At 41.2% G+C, this 20,083-nt stretch overlaps 1 protein-coding gene and 1 long non-coding RNA gene across 3 annotated transcripts in view; one reads left to right on the top strand and one right to left on the bottom strand.

Annotated features, from left to right (window-relative positions):
* LOC109291750 overlaps nucleotides 1–1,388 on the top strand; it is a 2,853-nt gene extending 1,465 nt beyond the window's left edge. The window contains exon 3 of the long non-coding RNA XR_002095942.1: nucleotides 1,292–1,388. This is a non-coding gene — a long non-coding RNA (uncharacterized LOC109291750). The remainder of the gene's footprint in view (nucleotides 1–1,291) is intronic.
* The window catches only part of NEK11 (NIMA related kinase 11), a 223,175-nt gene that overhangs the window by 130,695 nt on the left and 72,397 nt on the right, over nucleotides 1–20,083 (bottom strand). The window lies entirely within an intron of this gene.

The raw sequence follows: 20,083 nt of genomic DNA, 5'->3' as shown, positions 1-20,083 counted from the left end.
TATGAATTTCCAGGCCAAAATGATGTCTTCATAGTGTTTTTTTTAAGTAATTTGCTGTTTGCTGTTTCATGGTTGTAAAGTCACAGTAGTTAAACATGACAGTAATAACATTTTACATGAACTAGAGAAATTCATTTGATCTGAGGGAACAAATGTAGTAAATCCTCATAAGTGATTTTTTCCCTAACATCACCCATCAGTTACTGAGTAACAGTGCGTGAATTTCTCCATGAACTTGCCTAAGCCCCATCTGGCAGCATGATGATAAAGCATGCAATTTTATTTTTCTACAACTCCACAGACTAGTTCAGTGCTATTAAGACAGGTAATATCTACTGCAATTTTCTCATCTTCAGCTGACACCAGGACATTATTCCTTCATTCACACAGATCATGTCATGGAACTGACAAACAGAACGAATCTTTGTTAAATATCGTTTAATACGAGATCTTTATGCACTGAGGACCGCAATAAAAACGCAACATGTCAGTATAGCTTGTCACCTAAGTCACTTAGTGATTCTGATGCTGCTATCAATTGTCAGAAGATCTGACAGATGTTTGTTTATTTCATTAAATTTTATCTTATTCAGTGGGAAATCAAGAAACAGTGCTTTTGTAAATGAGGTATTAGTTTAGTAATACACAGTGCTAATTCATAACCAAAATTGGTAAAATTTTTATATTTGGAAAACAAGTCTTGCAATGCAACCAAGATTATATTTATTTGTATATACATGAATATGAAAATGTTAAATGCAGTATACAATGCATCTCAAAAATACTTGGAGTGGACACTTTTTGCATAGCACCCTTTTGAATTGTTTATAAAGGGTCCAAAAATGTTAGACCAAAACCTTCCAGATCCTCATAGAAAAAAAAGATACTAGTCTCCATGATGATTGTTGAATTTCTTTTTAGTAAGAAGAGAACTGCTTTTAATTTTTAAAAATGGTAAATCAATCACCTCTCTAAAGTGTCATGGCTTATATTAAGTATGACAACTGAGATCACTATATAAGTTATGTCTTACAGACTGCTCTCCTCAGCCATACTAGCATATCTGTCTATAAATACTTGTTCACAGACAAAGTGCATTGAGTACTATTTTCCATGGGGGAAATACTAGGTTAAAATGAAGTTTTACATTTTAGTACAACTGTGACAAATGTGGTTTGTCTATAATATTACTGTACACATGGGAGATGTAGAATATGGAAACTGTGCAAGTTAAAGAATACTTCAGCTGGACATCTCTGCTTTTTAGGGGATTGCATGGAGGCATGTACAGAAGTGCTCCATGCATACTTTACAGTGCTGTAATTTAAACCACTTTTTATAGCGCTATAAAGTTACAGCGCTTTTAAACATGACAAACTTGCAGTGTTTGGTGGGCAGGTGGTGGGACAGGGAGGACTCTGAGCCTCCCTGCACTTTCTAAGCTAGGAGGCGAGGGGTGCTTCACAGCCTCTTGTGGCTTCTCTACTGGTCAGAAATTTGACCAGCGTACAGAAGTTATTTAAAGTGCTGTAGGTTGCTAAAGTGCTATAAAATACAGCACTTCAAATTTAATACCTCATTGAAAAAAGGTTAATTTAAGGCACTGTACCCATTTTTAAAGTCCTGTAAAGCCATTCACTTCTGTTTAAGTCACGGCAATAAAGTACTTTAAATGGTGAAAAAAGCAACGTCTGTATGTTGCTAAGGGGTCCTAACTTTTAAAAATAAAGTTCTTTATTGCTGAATTTCCTTGATTTTTAAAAGGCATTTGGAAAGGTTAAGTGCAAAAGACAACATGCATGTTTATATTCCCCTCAATACTACTTCGTGGGTGCATCTACACAAGACACTTCGAGCACAGTAGACTAATTCTACTGTGTGTTAGTATGGCAGGCAAAACCCATGCTAATGTCCAGTAGATTTAGTCTATTGTGCATTAATGTCACAAAAAGACCGTTCATTTGTACTAATGCGCAGTTGCACTGATTACAGCGCATTAAGTTAGTACTTATCATTACAGGTACTAGACTTAATGCTCTGTAATTAAGTCGTATTAATGAACGTGTAGACATGCCCTGTGTGTATATGTATGCTGTACATTCCCCTCATTAATACTGTGCATGCATGTGTGCATAATTGCAGGAAAGCAATACTGAAGGAGGCAGGGAGAAATACATAAACAGTTATATCAATGTTTTATTTTATTATTGCATACCAACAACTTTTGAATAATGTCCACCAAAAGGAAGAAAGCTAATCCTAGTAGAAAAGATCAGCCTCTCAAGTATGGAGCATATGCAAAGGACCTAAAAAATGCAATGCAGAACAAAATAGCAGAGGAATTTTATTTCATAATGCATTCTTATGCTAACAGTCCAAATACTTATTATTGTGTATATTAGGATTCATTTTCCTTCTCTTAATATTAGTTTGAAAAACAAATACAATTTAATAATTTCAAATTAGTCCAAATAACAAAAATAAAGTGTATAACATGAAAGGGACACTGTTGAACACTTTGATTTAACTGACTTGTTCAGCACCATACTTTTTATATATGGCAGAACTAAAAGTAGAATTCATTTCCTGGATTCCAGTCCAATGCTTTAAGACCATTCTGTAGACAAACAATATGAGTGAGTGATTAGAGGCAATATTATTCACCTGTGCACCTGACAGTTTGTATATACATGTATGCAGTATAGTCCCATTTTACAGAGACCGAAGCCTAAATTGCCTGAGATACAGCGTGGTTAAATAGACAAAACTCGGTCTACCTCGGTTGCAAATTAATTCTATCCTGAGTTCTGCCACAGGTGGAGACAGGAGACCTTTTTCAATGTCTCATGACCTCAGTTGTTTTATCTGCAAAATGGAGGAAAATAATACCGGCCTTTTTGAGCTAGAAACACGAAGCCTTACTTAATAAGAACTATGAAGAACACGTAGTTTCATTAAAAACAGTTCATGGAAGAGGTAAGAATTGAACTCATGGAAATCTGGCTCCCAGCCCATTGCACCCTTAGCCAAAGGTTGTATCCCTCTTCAGTTTGGCAACTACATTTTGGTGTTCTTTTCAATTAAGCAGAAATTTATAGTTTTTTAAGAGAAATACCAAATGTTTGAGAAGGGGTTTTTGTAACACAAGGAGGGATTATTGACATCTGGGAGAATTTCAAAGATGGTAGGCGATATAGTTTTTGCTTTAAAATTTAAAATTATGCACCATGCGAAATTTCTGAAAATTATTTAACTTTTATTTCTTTTCTTTTTTTCCAGTAATACATACCAGTGACCAAAATGCTCTAAAAAAATCATATACTTAAGAATCCTATCATGTTTTTCTCTTTAAAGCTCCCGACTTCTTTGACTCTTGAGAGAGGTTACAAGTTGCTGTTAAAGGCAAAAAGCTCAATGCAGCCTTAATTATAGAGCTATTATCAAAGCTCCCATGCAAAATAAGAGCAGGAAGTAAAACCAGTTTTACAATTAATTGCATCATAAAACTGAAGCAGGTGCTGCTCACAGTGGAGTTATACCATTTGCAGCACTGTGTTTTAACATTGGTTTTAGACATACAAAAGTCAAAAAAGGAAACTATGGACTTTTTTTTACAGAAGTTACAGAAAATGGGCATATCTATAAACTTCCAACTTTATTTATGAAAGCCTGTAGGTGGACTGTCTGCATTTATCAATAGTGAAAGCATATGTTCACATGCTTGGATTCACTCTACCCCACCTCACATACCACACAAGTCATGTCTACCCAAACAGGCAGGAAGATGTCTTCAAAGCTTGTCATCCAAGGTCTTGTCAGAATGCTCAACTCTAGCAACCCTTGAAGATTTATCATCTGTTCATATGCTTCTCTCAAATCAAAAAAGAAACCTTACTTAACTATAAGTGAAAAAAGCAACTTGTCGCAGCCAACCAAAACAACATACATTTTCTGTCTAGCAAAGAAGTCCAAACTTGTACTTCCAAGGAGACGATGAAGGGTTTCTTTTTATAAGATGCTGACTGGCACCTACAGTTGGTCTAAATTAAGGAGAAATTATTTAGTGCACACAATACACCCACAGCACTTGCAAACCATCTGATAAAATCCACAAGTATTTGACTGTTTAAATACATGCACTTATGCAAAGAGGAATATTTAAAAAACACTTTAAAACTTCTGACATGAGCATATCTTATGGAATTTCATGAAAGATAAAAACATCTCTCCAGAATTTTTGAGATCACATTTAGAAGTTGTAGTCAACCCATTATGGAATTAGAGGCCCCCTCTACATGTTATAGGTATAGCGCAATTAACTGGGTAATTGAACAGTTACCTTGAGACCAGCTACATATGCAAAGTAGTTATCAAGCCATAAAATGCTCCAACCAACTATAAAGTTAGACCTCGAAAATGGGTACTAACTTGATAACTGGTTGCTATCAAGCTTTAATATGTACATATAGCAGGGTCTCCCCTACAGCTGGGAGCCCTGTCAGCTCCTAGCCACAGAGGTGAAACTTGCCCAGCTGGGACTGCAAGTCCTGCAACTGCTGGAGACACTCAGCCTCAGCAGCTGTGAACTCTGGGTCCCAGCAGTACCCCACAGCTGCCAGGACCTGGAGTCCAACAGCTGTGGATGATGGGTCCCTGCCTCTCAGTACTGGGATCCAGCTGGGTCCCAGCAGGTGCAGGGTGTACCCCTGAGGGGGGAGAGGGGTTGTGGCTCTGGCTATCTGCCAGCCTCAGTGGTGCATAGGGTGCCCCTGCAGCTGGGAGCCCTGTAACTGAGGAAGCTCCCAGCTGCAAGAGCTTGCATCTTGCTGGTGCTGGGGAAGCTTGGGATTGGGCTGCACCTGCAATAAGGTGTGATGGGATCCAATGTGCAATCCCACAATTGTGCCTCCTACCATGCATGTGTGGCACGGCAGAAGGCATGATTGTGTGAATTGCTCATTATATCCCACTGTGTCTTTACCTGCACATGTAGAGGGGGGCAGACACAAGTTAAGAGAGAATTCAGGACCAAGCAATGAAATGTAACAGACAAGTTATGGGGTAGGCTGGTAACACCGCCTATTTTTAAAGTGATTAACACTTTTCAATATAACACCCTGTTTTCAGTTGCTTAATTTTGCCAAACTAAGTTTCTGCTGAAATTTTCCATGCCAGGCATCTGTGGCAGGCTATTATGTTATATACACACACACATATATACTTATATGCATATGTATGATATACATCAGCCAAATGCATGCATATATCAGCCAAAATTATTTGGCCATTTTTAAGGAAAAAAGATACTGTAGTACTGTCCATGTTAAAAAGTCTGGTAGCTTTTTCTTTTAGGTGCTCTAGTACCCCTATACTTTGGAGCAGGTGGGTACTCTTGTGTCAGACCTGTGCCTTTTGCAGATTTCAGGAAAAATAAGCCCACAAAAAACCTCTTTTTTCACAAGCTTGGTGTGTTTTGTTTTTGTTTTAAATGGTTTAGCAGCTAAAACCCCCACAAATTCCCACTTTTTTAAACATGCTCCATCTCCTCACAGCTCCTAAGTTAGATAAGACTCAACTTATGCTATTTCCAAGAAGCAACCAAACATACTTCTTCCTTTCACAACTCCTACTTATGGAAAGGAGTGTGCATAAACCCTGCCCCCCCATGGAACAAATGGCTGCTTATACATGTGCTTGGGACTGGGAGGGGTTGTTTTAATTAGAGTGGTTCCGGAACAGCTGCTCTAATTAAAATGGCTCACCATCACATGTATTAAACCCCTGCACATTTTAAAATGGCCATGGGACACTTTGTCTAAAGCTCTTTTGACGAGATTTAGACAAAGTACCTGTGCAACCATTTTAAAATGTGCAGGGGCTTAATACATGTTGTGGCAAAGTGGGAACTCCCTGACCAGCCACAGTGCTAGTCTCCCACCTGCCTCTGGGAGCACTGCCCACCTCTCTTGCCTGCCATGCCTAGTTGTTAACCTATTTAGGGTCTTAATTAGGTGGGACGCTGCCCTTTGAATGTCCTGTTCTCTTGGGCCTATGAATGCAGCTCCAACCACCCCTGTACTGAATCCCAAGCCTCGCAGCTGTTTCTAACAGCTGTGCTCTGCTCCAGCCTGAGGCTGGGCCCAATTCAGGACAGTGTTATGCCTCTCGCGTTCTGCCCTATTACGGGCCACATTCGTACCACCTCCCTCTCACTGAGGCCTGTCTCACTCCACCACCTCTCACGTGGTCTCTCTCATACTGCACCTTGCGGGGCCACACTCATACCGCCCCTCTTTTTCCCCAGGGCCACATTTACCCTGCCCTCACCCGGAGCGTCCTCGGGCTTGTTTCCCTGCACTCCCCGGCCAGCAAGCACACAGCCTCTTGGGCATCTCCCACTGCCCTCACCCAAGTGAGTGCTGGCCGGTTTGCAAAACACTGGTCTGACTCTGCCTATGGTCTCTTGCCAGGTCACTCACCCAGCTGGTCCCAATCAGGGGCTCCTGACAAACCCCATTGTTTACCTGTGGCTCTTCCTCAGCTGCTCCCCAGCCTCCAACCTACCTGTGGCCTCAGGTGCCCAAAGGCTTACCTGGACCTAACTCAGCCCCCATGACAGCAGGACCTACCCTAAAGCCCCCTGCTCACCGGGGACCCATTTCACACCCCTTCTTCACAGGGCCTCATCTCAGGGCCCTGTGTTCACACGGCCTCACAACTCCCACTCTCTACTCACCCCTCTCTCCAGGGCCTCCCAACTGTCACTCTGGTGCAGGCTGTTAGGTGCCCCCCTCTACCCTGCTTTGCACCTCCACTGAGGCACATACTCCGCCCCAATGCTGGTGCTTAGGGTCGAACGCCCCCCATGCAGGCTCAGGTGCTACTCGTTAGCATACCTGGCCCAGCACTCTCACTCTCTGGGGTCTTGTACCCTACCCAGGCCAAGGTGGCCACAGCCATACCTAGCCCCACTATCCACTCTCCAGGGTCTTGCACCCCACCCAGGTTCAGGTGCCACACCAGGTGCCTGGCCCTCCACTGCCTCTGGTGATAAATAACCCACTTGAAGGCAGGGGCTAGGGTTAAGGCACCCCTCCTCACCTTTCAGCAGGGAGGTAACTGGCTTGGCATTTCCTGGAGGCTTCCATGCCACTAGGAGCCCTACCATGCCACCCTTCCCCAGCAGGGTGCAGTTTCAAGTCATGCCCAGGACCAGGAGCCTCCAAACCATCCCCATAAGCTCCTGCCCTTACCTCCTAGTTGTTGCAGGAGCAGCAACTCCACTGGGAGATGTTGCTTTCATGGCATCAGGCAGCAAACTGCTGCCTCGAGTTCTGCTGGCCTGGATCTAAAATGGCTGCTGCTTATCAGAGCTGAGGCAGCACCTGCTGCCAACTCTTAAAGTGGCAGACACCAGATGTGCTCTGCCACCCACCTTCCCCCTTTAAAATGGTTCCTGATAGAGACTTTTCCCTGCTGCTCCATAAGCAAGCTCCCAAGGAGCTTGTAGCAGTCCCAGAGTGGTGAGCACCCCACTGGTGCTTCATCACACACGTGATGGTGAGATGACATGGGAGCATTTTAATTAGAACACCAAAACACTGTATTAATTGAGTCTGCTCAAATGCATTCTAATTAGAATGTGAACAAGCATGTGTATAGGCAGCTAATGAGAATGCTCAAAGCCCAGGGCTACAGGGAAAGTCAGACTTTCTCTGTGAAGTCTATTCATAATTTCTGAGGGCCAAGGAGAAGTTAGGCACCAGGAGTAACACAGAGCTTGTCTCAAGGAGGGAAATGAAAGAGAACTAGAAGCCAGCTGGTATGGGGGAGGGGGATATTACCATTGGTTGATGAGCTAGGAATCAGTGGCAGGAGGATAAAAGTGAGGGAGAGACAGATCTAATGAGGAGCCAGGGTACAAGCGAAGAACTTGAACTACTAAGCAAAAAGACTGGGTGGAGAAAACAACTGGAACGCAGATGGGAAATTACACTGGAATCTAGGACTGGATGCAAAGAGACTGTGACTAGGCTGAGTAGTGATGGAAAGAAAAGAGATAGGACCGGGACAGGGACAGATTGAAGAAAATGGGGCAGAGAGAGGGAAAAGGCAAAAGTGTCTCTGACCACTAGAGTGAACTCCCCCTCGACAGCATGGTATGGAACCCAAGATTCCTGAGTCAGCCTCAGTGGTCTCCTGCTGTCATACACCCGTGAAACCCATGGTTTAAATCAGGGGTGGGCAAAATATGGCATGTGGGCTGGATCTGGCCCACTAGGTCATTCTGTCTGGCCTGCGGGGCCACTAAAAATTTTAGAATATAAATATTTATCTGCTCCTGGCTGCCTGTCAAAGATGATGGGAGCCAGGGGCAGCAGGACCCAGGAGCAAGGCCAGCCCGGTGCCACACCACCCTCAGCCCCCTCCTACCTCCACCCCCCCTGAACTGGAAGCCTCTGCCTGTGGCTGCTTTCACTGCTTCTCTGCCTGCTGCTGGCTGCTCCAGCACCACATAGCCCACAGCTGCATCACCTGACCATGGAAGCATAGGGCCTGCACCAGTACCCCAGGGCCAAGAGTAGAAGGATATGTGTGTGTGTGCATGAGCGTGCGCCCATGCAATGAGGGAGGGAGAGACAGTGTGCGTGTGTGTCTGTATCCGTGCAATAAGGGAGGGGGAGAGAGAGAGACAGAGAGAGCAATGAGGGAGGGAGAGTGTGTATGTGTATGCGTGTGCAATGAGGGAAGCACAGAGAAAGAGAGAGAGACAGAATACGGACCTCCACCCAAAATAATTGCCCGCCTCTGGTGTAAATGCATGTGTCATTGGTTGTCATTTGCTGCGTAACCAGATGACTACTATCACAGTTACTCTGTTAGCTCAAGTGACAAAGTTCTGTTTGGCGGATCTAGATGTTCCAGCCCTGCTGATCACCCATGTTGGCGTCAAAATAACGGCACATGATTGATTTTTTTTTTTAAATTTTAAACAAGCAAACAAATCTTGGAAACCACACCAAAAAAGTGATTGACATTGCAACCTTAATATTATTTTAGCAGTTTATGGTATGTAATACACATGTAGATTTAGTAACGTCCAAATGGTAACAGTCCACAAATATTTGAAAGTATAAACACTAATGGGAGAGCAGTTATTTAGCATAGTATAAGAGGATATACATAGGAATAACTGGCTGATATCGAGACAATTAATATTATGCTATACATGTGGGAAAGTTCTCCTGACAAAAAATCTTAAAGACTGAAGTTATCTTTCTCCAAAAATAGTGAGAGCCTATTCCTGGAGACATTTAAATTTGATGAGAAAGCTTTAGAAAATATATTGTAGGCAAATCTGAAAGAGAGTAGTGATTTTTCAAAGGCCAAGAGAATCATCCTCTTGATCAAAGTGTTGCCGTTACTAGGAAATCAATTTGGCAACAGTGGGGCAGGATCAGACCAGCACATGCCAGGGGAAGGAATCAGCTGTGAAGCTATTGGATTTTGAATTAAATCCCTAAATCTCAGATGGGTTAAGTCTGGCAGGTTGCTCAAACAAATCCTAGGAGGATGAGCAAATTTGTCACTCTCATCTAGGAAGCGGCAGAAAAGAACTTTCTGATTCAGAATTTATTGACCCTCATTACCTAATCAGGAACTCATGAGAAAGGCTGCTACTCTTTTAGGAATAAATGAAAGATCTTTGTCAAAAGGACTCTTCCCAGAGCAAAAAGTTTCTCAGGCATATCAGGAAAAAATGTTAATAAAATAATAATATAACAACTTACCTATCATTGAGTTTCCCCTGCATAGGATGAGTGATTTACTATATACAGGGTGCATCTAAATGTTCGTTAATGCACAGTCATTACTGCACTTTTAATTTAGTACTTATATAATCAAGTACTAAATAAATGTGCAGCAAATGGAGTTACTGTACAGTTACACTGGCAAATGCCTTTTTAGTGATGCTACTGCACAGTAGCCCAATAATAGTGTGCACGGTGGCAATGCGTAGGGGGTGCATGTGCACCCCCTGAGAGTGCCGGTGTACCCCATGACTGGCCACGCTCACCGCTTAGGCAACGGGCAGGGGGGACAGGCGGGAGCACCAGTGCTCCATCTGCAAGCACCAGCCGGGGAATGGAGCACCTTTATGCTCCCAGAAGCAGCTGCAGCCGCTTCGGAAAGCGGCCACAGCAATCAGCTGTCTCACAATCAGCTGTGGGGGACAGCCACATGCCCCGCCCTGACTAAGGTGGCACCAGTTGCCCATGAGTACGCAATAGCATATTAGCACTATTTCTGCTTTGACAACTACTGTGCAGTATTATTAGGCAACTGAGCAGCTGCACCCACATTTAAATGTTCTGCCAGTGAGAAACAGGGTTTAAAAAGGAAACTGATTTTGGATACTGGCTTAGGATTTCCAGCTTTGGAAAGAGTGTATAGAAAAAGAGGTCAGATAATTACAATGTGACTGACTGCAAACTTCAATATTCAGAAATATTCTTTTTTAACTATGTCATCCTAAGTTGTTAGCTACTTCATATATCACTTAATTTGAAAAGCACACATTTACACATACAAAATATGTCACTGAACACACATCAAGAACAATTTTTTTGTAATGGGGGATTCACAGTGATCCAAGAGGCCTATGCATAACACTGAATAAGCATACAGCTTCAAGTTTTCAATTTTTTATTCTGTGCACAAACAAATATGACTGCCCTGGCAGCTTAATGTACGGGCATCACAAAATCACCCCAAAACAAAGTTGCCTTTGGGATTTACCATATGGCATGCATGAATATTCTCCTAAATTAGATTTATGGCTGTGGTGTTTAGTTTATCTACTTGTAGCTACCATGAAGCTGGGTTCAGTTTTTATCATGTTCATATCTGTATTATACATATAATTTTGATATATCTTCATATTATAGCCAAAGTTGTTTTTAAGCAGCCTTCAAATGTTCACACTTGGAAGAGGTAATTGCTGAGAGTTAGCATTTAACAGGGGTTTGTTTACTCATCACTATGGGTGAATGGTTAACATTGTAAAAGAAAAAAACTCTAACATAAAAACTCCACCACACCTTGAAAGAGGGAACATTCCCCAATAAGGGGAAATTGCAAGTATATTTAATTATTGAATTTTCATGTCTAAAAAGATGCACATATTCTCCTGGTCTTAAAAAGATCTGGAAAAGCTTGTAGTCTGGTAAATATGTACTTTTGCAGAAGGAAGTTACTGGCATAGTGTGAACCCCCCCTAGAATCAAAGAGGTGACACATTAATACCCAGATAGGCCACTCTACTTAAGCCTGCCTTGAAAGCATGGCATTGTCTTCAGTCTTTCAGGTACAGGAGAGCTGTAGTCTCTCAGCCAAGGTAAGCTGAAAAAAGCAAGCTGACAGGAGAACATGCAGGAGGCCCTAGCATAAAGGGTAGATGCATGGTCTGCTCTTTAAACTGTTGAAGTGGGCTAGAGACTGCATCCTTAAATTTAAGGTGCAGGGTAAGAAGCAGTTACTGTTCTGATATTTTCGTTTGCTGGTTTACTTTTGTATCTCTCTCTATATTTCAGCATATGGTTACTTATGATTTCTTATGCTGGCGCTTGGGTTTTTTTTTTTTATAATAAATCCTTTCTCTTATCTTTTTATGAACCACTTGTTCGTGATACTTGAGATTTTAGAGTATTTGACCATATAAAGTCATGGAAAGAGGGATCCATCTTTTCGGAGTACATGACTGGACAAGGATGTGATCATTCTAGCTGGCAAAATCCCTTCTGCTAAAGGCTGGATAATCCTGCATGAAACAGAGGGCTGAAGCACCACAAGCCAAGAAACTGGCCTCTGGCATACCTCAGCTGGGTCAAGCAGAAGACAGCAGAAAGGGGTTTGGGGCAGAAGGGCACCCAAATTGTGTGAAAGCACCCTAGGAACATGGCTCAAAGGCATACCCAGGCTGCATCTGGGACCAGGATGCATCCCAACAGTCTTTTTCCACAACTTAAACTACAGTTGGCTGGAATTGAAATAATCCAGTAGTAAATTGTATTCTGGACTCAGGTAGAAAAACGACTTTTTGGCACTCAAAACTAACACAGTTCCATTTGAGAGGAAGTTGTGAGTGCCTGGTGTAGTTAAAAACAAAGATTTACTTGATGCAGAAGGGAAAGAAGATGCCAGAGGAGTTGGACTCTCAGAGAAACCTACCCTTCAAAAATGATCATTGAAAATGACCAGCTGGCCTTTATTAGTAGCATGGTGCACCTGAGCCTGCCTGGGGCTCACAGTATTGTAATATTAGTAAGTTCTTCAGGGAAAGGGAATACCTCATATTGCTCAACAGCAAGCCTTTTCTGGCTTGCATTGGCAGGCTCTGAAATGAGGTCAGTGCAGTACACCTTGGCTGAAAAGTGGAATTGTGGAGCATATGGAGCAGGGGCAGGAAGGGACTTAAAAAAAGGGCGGAGGTTTGTGGCACAGATGTGGCAGCCTAAAGGTTTCCCTCAAGGATATGGACATGCTTTTTAAAAGCTTTAATTAACAGTGAGTGACTATATACTACACTGTGGTATTTATCCCAGCCTATTTATTCTGATATAAAATTAAATACTTTAGCATCCATCTGGCATTTGTTTTCATTGATGGCCTCTCAATTTTTCTTACTGTATAGTTTATTGGATCAAATGTGATTAAAATTTAGAAAAAATAGACAGTGTAGACTGAATTGGCTATGTACACTTGTTTGCTTTAAGAGATAATTAAAAAAACCCCTCTTAATATCAAGAATAAGTGTGTTTAATAAACTATTAAAGTTGGTGCTAAAGGAAGATATGACAAAAAAATCACAGGGTTTCATTAAATAAAAGCTCAATCTCACAAGCAGCAGGTGTCCACTTAATTACACCCTACTATTAACACACCCAGACTAAGAGATAATCACACTATGTAGTCCAATGAACTAATTGCAACCTATATTTTTCAATAGTTTGGGATAATTGTGATTGAAATATGGGGAGCTTTAATATAACTCAAATGTATCTGCTTTACTTTTAATTACAGCCTAGTACAATAACATTTTAGGTTTTATCTAATAAGAATAATTTAATACATGAAGATCAAATATTTGAAAACAGAAACCATACCCAAATATTTTTAAACCTGGATTTCAAAATCTTTACCCTAACTCCACATATAAGTGCTTGAAATACAGGTGTTGTATTTCTAATATTCAGGTGTTGGATAACTGCAATTGCTAGTAAATTCAATATGGATGCCAAAAACAAGCACAAAGTTTGAAAATACTGGCCTTTTTATTTTATCACTTTGCAGGGAATTACTGTTTTATTTAAATAACATTTCCTAAAAACTTCTAATCTGCAGGCACTGTCAGAACACCCTTAGTGCCTTTCCCTTGGAATCTTTGCAGGGAAACAAATAACCCACCTGCAATAACAGGAGTAATGCTTGGAGTCTATAGATCAACTAAAACATAAAAATGGATAATAAAAATACAGAGGAGCATGTTCCCTTTTCATGCCAATGGATCTGCACACAATCCCCCACTCTTCCCCGTATTAGAACCCTCCTACCCTCAACATCAAACTGGGGTCTCTCCATGTTCGCACGTTCCCTCACAATTCTCATTTCTTTTCTTTGTATCAGGGAGATAATCATTCAGGGTGCCAACACTTTAAACTTTACTGAGATGATGGGCAGAGCAGAGATGGGAGACTTTATGTTGCAAGCTGTTGCAACTGGTTCTTTAATCTCTAGAACATTGTCCAGATTATCGATGCCCCTAGATCTGCTAACCAAATGCTACTGACCACATACCCCTTCAAGTTTTTATCAAAAGCAGCAGGGTTCTACTCATTGACACCCCAAACGTTTCCTGCAATTTGGGATCAATCAGATGTGGCATTCAAAAGTTATTGTGTTACAGCCAAACCAACAGAAACACAAAAATTCTGTCAAGTTGAACGAAAGACCTGACAGGTTCAGCTAAAAATCCTTGGGGTCTCTGTTGACTCTATCAAGGAGAGTTTTAGTTTATATGAACTGTGTTGGTGATTCATGGAAATTAGTGAAACATAACTTGTTTCACACAGCAACAACAGTAGCAGCAGCTCTTGGTCATTACTTTTTCAGGTTGACTTGGAAAGAGACATACAAGTAGTGAGTTTTTTAAATTGTTGACAATAGCAATCTCTTGAATATTTTATCTATTTGTTATCTCTCTCTTGTTCTGTGGGTGATTATCTTGTATTGAAACCACTTTAGAAGAGGTATCATTTTTCCTCTGTTTGTATAGTACCTGGCATACTGTGGCATACTATCAAAATAAAAAATATAGATGAAAAGATCTACAACTAATTCATTCTTTGGGTCACCCCCTTCCTTAACGACTACTACTAATATAGAAAACAGAAGATCTGAGGATAGAGAAGATTACATCTCTATAATGTATGCAGGAGCTTGTGTCCTGACTATGACTTCAGTTCACCTTGCTAAGATGGGTGAAACTGCACAAATGGCAAATTTTAGTTATAAAGTCTTATAAGGAAGACAGCCTATCAGCAAATAGCTAAAAGGCACCCATTATTGTCTTCCTGAATGTTGCACAATCAATGTAATTTTGCATTACAGCTGCCATTTATATTTTGGTTTTGATTTTAGATTTCTCTTTATTTAGTTTTCCACACACTGAAAATATTAACTCATCAGAATCCATGCCCTTTTAGGACATAGTGTTACTCCCATCTATAATGTTACGTCCCTCTACAATTTAAACTGTTCTCCCTCCATTTTTATACTTGGTTATTGCAGAATCCTATTGATTTGTCAATCTACCATTTCTGAGGTACCTACTTTGTAAAGTTCCTCTTCCATTGCCAAACATTCTAGTTCACCTATATATTTACTTCCAAGTTTCTCATATTGTAACATAAGCATTTACACTTTTTACTGTTGACCATTTACATACATAATGCTTTTGGCCAATACCGTATTTGTTTTCTGTAATGTACTTGTCAGAGGTATGAACTGAATGTATGTGGTCAGGGCTAAACATCGCATGGTCACAGCCTAGAGAATCAGGAATAAAGAAGGTCAGTAAACAAGTGTCCCAATTAGGCAGAGGATTAGGGGCAGGTAGGTCAGGGGGTCGAAGGCTGTAAGGGAACAGGACATGAGCAGTCACCTTGGTAGAACCACAAAGTGGAGAAAGAGGTAAGGGGGAAGAGAGAGGGGTCAGGAACAGAAAGCAGGTTATCTTCTCTATGACCTCCAGGACCTCTCCAAGCCAATGACAATGCTGACTCTTACACATAAATCCACCAATTAGAGCTGCAAAGAAATCCTCAATTTTCTCATGCTCTGAAAACAGGCAAGGCTCCAGCAAGCTAGAACATATTTTAACATGAATCCATTAAACTCTAGAGGGAGGCAAGATGTCATGCTTTTGCAATGTCTTGCAGTGAATGTCCAAGGCAGGAGGTCCAAGTATCTCCTGCAGTTGTACATGGTGACAAGAGACACCAATTAATGCTCTAGGGAATGGTTGACTGCCCCCAATCCCTGAATGGGTAGGCACCCTCTCCTATTCCTGAATACCTTAGGAGGCACCAGCCTGATGAAAAACATTTAGCCTTTCAAAGAAGAATTGTCAGTGACTTTTCATCATTTGAACAAAGGTCACATACTCCAAAGTTAGGAGTGAAACTGCAACAGTAACCTTCACTTATTATACCATGCTGTCTTCTGACAGTCCTCTCTGGGTGCTGGTATCATTCACCAAGTAGCATACAATTCCTGGGCACAGGGTAGGCAGTCTCCTGGCCCCCTGATGATAGCTAGCCACCCTGGGTACCCCCCAATCTATGAAGGGAAAAAACTTTCTATTGTCAGGGTCTCCCAAAATTGGGGAAAATCTCTCTCACCTTCCAAGGTCGGTATTGTTTGGTTTTGCTCTTGTTCCAAAAAAAATACTTTTCATGACTCAAAAGCTTTATGGCTTACTTCATCCAGCCTATACAAATGAAAATTAACTGATGAATAGGATTACCATGCAGAGACAAGCAGACCAACACATTCATACTTTAAATGATTCACCAGCAAAGCAGACACAAATGTACAGGTTTCCCTCGCTTTATGTGGGTTCTGTACATGCGAATTCGCTCTTATGCAATGACCCTTTTATATAAAAAAAATCATTGTATGCTAAGTAAATTCACTCCTATGCAGTAGGTATGGTCAAAGTCTGCAGTCAGCTGTTTTGTGCGGTGCATTGTGGGAGTGATGCGCAGCAAAATATGGTCTCCTGTGTGGATCTGTGCTCATCGCTTTGTCTGTGACATGTTTCTGTAGTTGCCTACCCCATTATGGCAAAATTCACCACCACCCTGTGCTTGTGTGTACTGTCTGCTGTTGGTGAGTACCAAAATTGTCTTGTAAAAGTGGTAGAAATGGGTCTGGAGGTCAGTACAGTCGAGGTCTTGGAACATATCCCTATTTGTTACATTGTAAAGTGGGTTCCCTTCATGCAAATTCAAGTTATGCACTGTTTTCCAGGAACGCATGTACAGCATAAAGTGAGGGAAACCTGTAATGAGCAGCCTAAAGACTAATAAATACAATTCAAGTAAAGATCGTACAGACATTCAGATTGTTATAGTGCCTATGGGTCTCTCCACTTACACTGGCTAGTAGGCCTAGTGCAGAATGAACTCAACATGAACTTAAAAAGCATACTGGTCCCCACTGGTCCCCAGAACAGAAAGAATGCCAGATCTTTTGCATATAAATTCACAAGAGCACTGAGGATTTCCCTCCACAAATCCTTAGCTGCATGCAGGTACACTTTCTGCAAAGCAGGCAAAGTCTTCAAAGATTGGGGTCACCATATCAGTTGTCATTGCTAATCATTGCCATTGTCACGGCTTCCGCAGCCTCAACTGCCCAACACTTGCCCAAGCATTTCCCCTTACTTTCTCAGATGTTCAGGATAAAGGCAAACAAAATCCCGGGTCTTTTAAGGTGGGCAAAAAAATTAGAAGGCATGTCTCATCTACTACTCTGATACAGTTGGAGAACTCAATGTATATGAAGCCTTATGAAATATGGGGCTATAATCTTTTTAATCACTGCACACTCAGCAGTATCAACAGATCTGCTCATGCCAATGGACCAGTAACATTCAGAAGTAGCCAACTTCCAGATGGCTCTGGCTGTTAAATTGTCAAGGGGGCCCAAATGGTTGGTCCGTCTCTGCAGCTCTGGGGCTAGCTCTAAATTGGTTTCCAGAAAAATGGCCTACCTTCTTCTAAAATTCCCCTGTCATGGTTGGTCATCCCACATACACAGCACAATTTTATCCCATCAGCCCATACTTGTTTCCCTGCACCCAGAATCAGTGGTCAAGTGACTGGCCTATCTTTGTTTGCTACTGGACATCCCTGTCTCCAGCTGGGTTCCTGTTGTCATGCAAAGGCAAACCATGCATTAAGTGGTGCATGAAGTGCTATGTAACAAAACGTAGTTTTGTTGCTATGTTGCTGCTCCTGCCATGGAACAGTTCACAGATATTCATTGATGGGGCTAAGAACTTCCATGTAATTGCACACGTGGCAGTGGGAAGCAAAATACCTCATTGTAACCTAGTGAGGGATGACATGAGACACATTAAGGAGGCCAAGCAACCATGCTGCTGCCTTTAGTTTGAAAGTAGTGCTTTCTCTCTCCCCAAAAGAAGATACCAGGTGAATCTTGTTGCAATGCAACTTTGTTGCTATGTTTAGCCAGTAATTGGCATGAACAGTTCAAGTAGCAATGTAAATGAATACTACCCATTTTTTGTACCTTGTTTTGTCGAAATTAACAATCTTCACTAATATCACAAAGGAATACATTTTCTGGGCCAAATGACTGAGTGTAACTCCACTGAGATAAGCAAAAGTTACAGATGACATGAATTTATGCTCCTGCCTTTTTCTGTACTGAGCAAAATCTTCTGTACATTGATGGAGATACTTCAGCCTTTTTTAATGGCTCATATGGGCTTATGGTAGGGAGGAAGGGGTAAGATAGTGGAAACCTAAGCAGAACTACACAATATACAATTGTTATACCAAAAGGTGTCAAAGCATATTCATTTTTTGCTATATTGCAGAAGCCCTTTTCTTTAGATTGATTTATTTTTTATCATCTTCTGAAAAACTATGTGTTTTACAACATGTCTATAATCAGGCATATAACCCTTCCTCTAAAACTATTATTTTTCATTCCATTAGTTCTTTTCCTTGGAGGAACTTTAAAAAACTACTTTAATTACCTTTTTTAAATACTTTTTAATACATTTAAATTCAAAATCAAGTAATGATAACCATAATTAAAATGAACAAATTGCTGTGGACTCAGGATAGGTATTAAAATATTGCTGGATACAGATGAAATATATCTCACATTTTTTAGAAAACCTCTGTATGTTGCATTACTACCATCTACTGTTCGTGACGATTTTATCTGAGAGCAATTATCAGCTTTCGTACTTTCTACCCCTGCCTAGTTCTGTTTAAAATTTTAATTAAATGTCACTGATGTCAATTGCTGCTAATGTCAATGGAAAAACCGAATACTCTTTGGGATTTGTGTGTCAGGCACGAAGAATTTTATATAACTATATATAAATATATAGGGTGTTCTCATTGATCCTTCCAGTCAAGGGTAAAAGATCTGGCTAGGAACGAGCTCATCCTGCAGAACAACATATGACTCTGCAGATGGTGTCATCAGCTGGGCTTCAATGGGTTTTTTTCAACCATGGTGTGGTTTTCCAAGAAGGATTACCGTGAACAGATGGGGAAGAGTCCACGTGACAAAGACAAGCAAGAGTGTATTTGCATACAGGCTTGCAAACCTAGTGAGCAGGCCTTTAAATCAGGTTCACCACAGGATGGAGACAAATGCCTAGAGGTAGAATAAAGAGCCTGGGGACCTGAATAAAAACTTGGTAAGGGAAGGAAAAAGCAGAAGCCTTAGTAAAGTTCTTGGGGAGAAGACTGGACAGTCAGTTAGATACCTAAAATGTTTATATACTAATGCAAAAAGTATGAGGGAAAAACAGGAAAAATTGCAGGTCCTACTATAAGCACAGAATTATTATGTAACTTGTATTATGGAAATGTGGTGGGATAGTTCTCATGACTAGGTACTGTCATGGATGAGTATAACTTGTTCAAGAAGGATAGGCAGAGGGAAAAGGGAGAAATGCTGTAAAGGAGATATACCTGTGTTCAGAGGTACAGTATGTAGTGAAAGGTAAGCTTGTTGAAAGCTCCTGGGTAAAAGTCAGAAGGGAAAGCAGCAAGGGAGATGTGATGGTGGGCATCTGCACCAAACCTGGAGGAAGAGGTGAATGAGACCTTCTTTAAACAAGCTTTAGATGCAAGCTTCCAAATCACAGGACCTGGTTCTCATAGGGGACTGCTGAGAGGGAAATAAAATAGTGCATAAGCAGTCCAGAAAATTCTTGAAGTATTTGGGGATAACTTTTTGATACAGATGGCAGAGAGGCTAACTAATGGGGAAGCTCTTCTCAACTTGCTACTCACAAACAGAAAGGATTAGGTTGAGAATGTGAAGGTGGAAAGTAACTTGGATGTCAGTGACCATGAAATGACGGAGTTCAAAATCCTAAGGGGAGGAAGGAAGGAGAGCAGCAGAATAAAGACACTGGACTTCAAACAGCAGACTTTAACAAACTCAGGGAACTGGTGGGCAAGATGCCCTGGGAGGCCAATCTGAGGGGAAAAAGGAGTCTAGGACTGCTGGCTGTACTTTAAGGAGGCCCTTTTAAAATTGAGGGAGAAACTGCAACAGAAGAATAGGAACTGTAACAGGCAATCAACCTAGCTAAACAACAGGCTCTTCAATGATTTAAAACTCAAAAAATAATCCTATAAAAAATGGAAACTTGGTCATAGTACTAGGGAAAACTATAAGAGTAGTGCACAGGCATGCAGGGAGAAAATTAGGAAGGCCAAGGCCCTAAGATGCAACAGGC

The sequence above is a fragment of the Gavialis gangeticus genome, unplaced genomic scaffold, assembly GCF_001723915.1.
Source record: "Gavialis gangeticus isolate Ggan-Ray unplaced genomic scaffold, GavGan_comp1, whole genome shotgun sequence".
NCBI classification, from domain to species: Eukaryota; Metazoa; Chordata; order Crocodylia; family Gavialidae; genus Gavialis; species Gavialis gangeticus.
The sequence above is the reverse complement of the archived record's forward strand: the minus strand, read 5'-3'. Positions and strand labels throughout refer to the sequence as shown.